Raw genomic sequence first — 4,383 nt, 5'->3', positions numbered from 1 at the left:
ACTTCAAACTATACTACAAGGCTACAGTAACCAAAACAGCATGGTACTGGTACCAAAACAGAGATATAGACCAATGGAACAGAACAGAGTCCTCAGAAATAATACCACACATCTACAGCCATCTGATCTTTGACAAACCTGAGAGAAACAAGAAATGGGGAAAGGATTCCCTATTTAATCAATGGTGCTGGGAAAATTGGCTAGCCATAAGTAGAAAGCTGAAACTGGATCCTTTCCTCCTTATACGAAAATTAATTCAACATGGATTGGAGACTTAAATGTTAGACCTAATACCATAAAAACCCTAGAGGAAATCCTAGGTAGTATCATTCAGGACATAGGCATGGGCAAAGACTTCATGTCTAAAACAGCAAAAGCAATGGCAGCAAAAGCCAAAATTGACAAATGGGATCTCATTAAACTAAAGAGCTTCTGCACAGCAAAAGAAACTACCATCAGAGTGAACAGGCAACCTACAGAATGGGAGAAAATTTTTGCAATCTACTCATCTGACAAAGGGCTAATATCCAGAACCTACAAAGAACTCAAAGAAATTTACAAGAAAAAAACAAACAACCCCATTAAAAAGTGGGCAAAGGAAATGAACAGACATTTCTCAAAAGAAGACATTCATACAGCCAACAGACACATGAAAAAATGCTCATCATCACTGGCCATCAGAGAAATGCAAATCAAAACCACAATGAGATACCATCTCACACCAGTTAGAATGGCGATCATTAAAAAGCCAGGAAACAACAGGTGCTGGAGAGGATGTGGAGAAATGGGAACACTTTTACACTGTTGGTGGGACTGTAAACTAGTTCAACCATTATGGAAAACAGTATGGCGATTCCTCAAGGATCTAGAACTAGATGTACCATATGACCCAGCCGCCCAATTACTGGGTATATACCCAAAGGATTATAAATCATGCTGCTATAAAGACACATGCACACGTATGTTTATTGCAGCACTATTCACAATAGCAAAGACTTGGAATCAACCCAAATGTCCATCAGTGACAGACTGGATTAAGAAAATGTGGCACATATACACCATGGAATACTATGCAGCCATAAAAAAGATGAGTTTGTGTCCTTTGTAGGGACATGGATGCAGCTGGAAACCATCATTCTTAGCAAACTATCACAAGAACAGAAAACCAAACACCGCATGTTCTCACTCATAGGTGGGAACTGAACAATGAGATCACTTGGACTCAGGAAGGGGAACATCACACACTGGGGCCTATCATGGGGAGGGAGGAGAAGGGAGGGATTGCATTGGGAGTTATACCTGATGTAAATGATGAGTTGATGGGTGCTGACGAGTTGATGAGTGCAGCACACCAACATGGCACAAGTATACATATGTAACACACCTGCACGTTATGCACATGTACCCTAGAACTTAAAGTATAATAATAATAATAATAATTAAAAGAAAAAAAAGTTTAAGTTTTTATTCCTCCTACATATCCCCATGGTTCCCAGGCTATATCAGCCGTCTTCAGCTATATAGAAAAAGCCAAAGGGCTGAAGCCCAAGAGTGGAAATTATATAGTTGTTCTTTTTTGTTCCATATGAAACGTAAAGTAGTTTTTCTAATTCTATTAAGAAAGTCAATGGTAGCTTGATGGGAATAGCATTGAATCTATAAATTACTTCGAGCAGTATGGCCATTTTCATGATATTGATTCTTTCTATCCATGAGCATAGACCGTTTTTCCATTTGTGGCCGGGCGCGGTGGCACACTCCTGTAATCCCAGCACTTTGGGAGGCCGAGGCTGACGGATGACAAGGTTAGGAGATAGAGACCATCCTGGCTAACACAGTGAAACCCTTTCTCTACCGAAACTACAAAACAATTAGCCGGGCGTGGTGGTGGGCGCCTGTGGTCCCAGCTACTCGGGAGGCTGAGGCAGGAGAATGGCATAAACCCAGGAAGCACAGTTTGCAGTAAGCCAAGATCGCGCCACTGCACTGCAGCCTGGCTGACAGAGCAATACTCCATCTCAAAAAAAAAACAAAAAACAAAAAACAGGTTTTTCTATTTGTTCGTGTCCTCTCTTATTTCCTTGAGCAGTGGTTTGTAGTTCTCCTTGAAGAGGTCCTTCACATCCCTTGTAAGTTGTATTCCTAAATATTTTATTCTCTTTGTAGCATTTGTGAATGGGAGTTCACTCATGATTTGGTACTCTGTTTGTCTGTTATTGATGTATAGGAATGCTTGTGATTTTTGCATAGTGATTTTGTATCCTGAGACTTTGCTGAATTTGCTTATCAGCTTAAGGAGTTTTGGGGCTGAGACAATGGGTTTTTCTAAATATACATTCATGTCATCTGCAAACAGAGACAATTTGACTTTCTCTCTTCCTATTTGAATACCTTTATTTCTTTCTCTTGCCTAATTGCCCTGGTCAGAACTTCCTATACTATGTTGAATAGGAGAGGTGAGAGAGAGCATCCTTGTCTTGTGCTGGTTATCAAAGGGAACACTTCCAGCTTTTGACCATTCAGTATGATATTGGCTCTGGGTTTGTCATAAATAGCTCTTATTATTTTGAGATATGTTCCATCAATACCTTGTTTATTGAGAGCTTTTAGCATGAAGGGTGTTGAATTTTATCGAAGGCCTTTTCTGCATCTATTGAGATAATCATATGGTTTTTGTTATTGGTTCTGTTTATGTGATGGATTATGTTTATTAATTTGCATATGTTGAACCAGTCTTGAATCCCAAGGATGAAGCTGACTTGATAGTGGTGGATAAGCTTTTTGATGTGCTGCTGGATTCGGTTGCCCAGTATTTTACTGAGGATTTTCACATCGATGTTCATCAGGGACATTGGCCTGAAATTTTATTTTTTTTATTGTTATGTCTCTGCCAGATTTTGGAATCAGGATGGCGCTGGCCTCATAAAATGAGTTAGGGAGAAGTCCCTCTTTTTCTATTGTTTGGGATAGTTTAGAAGGAAAGGTACCAGCTCCTCTTTGTGCCTCTGGTAGAATTCGGCTGTGAGTCCGTCTGGTCCTGGGCTTTTTTTGGTTGGTAGGCTATTAATTACTGCCTGCATTTCAGAACTTCTTATTGGTCTATTCAGGGGTTCAAATTATTCCTGGTTTAGTTTTGGGAGGGTGGATGTGTCCAGGAATTTATCCATTTCTTCTAGATTTTCTAGTTTATTTGCGTACAGGTGTTTATAGTATTCTTGGATAGTAGTTTGTATTTCTGTGGGATCAGTGTTGATATCCCCTTTATCATTTTTATTGTGTCTATTGGATTCTTCTCTCTTTTCTTCTTTATTAGCATGGCTTGCAGTCTATCTACTTTGTTAATCTTTTCAAAAAACCAGCTCCTGGATTCATTGATTTTTTTGAAGGGTTTCATGTCTCTATCTCCTTCAGTTCTGCTCTGATCTTAGTTATTTCTTGTCTTCCACTAACTTTTGAATTTGTTTGCTCTTGCTTCTCTACAAGGCTACGATAAGGAAAACAGCATGGTACTGGTACCAAAACAGATATGTAGACCAATGGAACAGAATAAAGGCCTCAGAAGTAACATCATACATCTACAACCATCTGATCTTTGACAAACCTGACAAAAACAAGCAATGGGGAAAGGATGCCCTATTTAATACATGGTGTTGGGAAAACTGACTAGCCATATGCAGAAAACTGAAACTAGACCCTCTTACACCTTATATAAAAATTAACTCAAGATGGATTAAAGACTTGAACATAAGACCTAAAACCATAAAACCCTTAGAAGAAAACCTAGGCAATACCATTCAGGACATAGGCATGGGCAAAGACTTCATGACTAAAACACAGAAAGCAATGGCAACAAAAGCCAAAATTCACAAGTGGGATCTAACTAAACTAAAGAGCTTCTGCACAGCATAAGAAACTATCATCAGAATGAACAGGCAACCTAAACAATGGGAAAAAATTTTGCAATCTATCCATCTGACGAAGGGCTAATATCCAGAATCTACAAGGAACTTAAACAAATTTACGAGGAAAGAAAACAATCCCATCCAAAAGTGGGCGAAGGAAGTGAACAGACACTTCTCAAAGAAGACATTTAAGTGGCCAATAAACATGAAAAAAAAAGCTCATCATCACTAGTCATTAGAGAAATGCAAATCAAAACCACAATGAGATGATATCTCTTGCCAGTTAGAATGGCAATCATTAAAATGTCGGGAAACAACAGATGCTGCAGACGATATGGAGAAATAGGAATATATTTACACTGTTGGTGAGAGTGTGCATTAGTTCAACCATAGTGGAAGACAGTGTGGCAATTCCTCAAGGATCTAGAACCAGAAATCCCATTTGACCCAGCCATCCCATTACTGAGTATATACCCAAAGG

This window comes from Theropithecus gelada, chromosome 4 (genome assembly GCF_003255815.1).
Source record: "Theropithecus gelada isolate Dixy chromosome 4, Tgel_1.0, whole genome shotgun sequence".
In the NCBI taxonomy this organism is placed as follows: domain Eukaryota; kingdom Metazoa; phylum Chordata; class Mammalia; order Primates; family Cercopithecidae; genus Theropithecus; species Theropithecus gelada.
The sequence above is the reverse complement of the archived record's forward strand: the minus strand, read 5'-3'. Positions refer to the sequence as shown.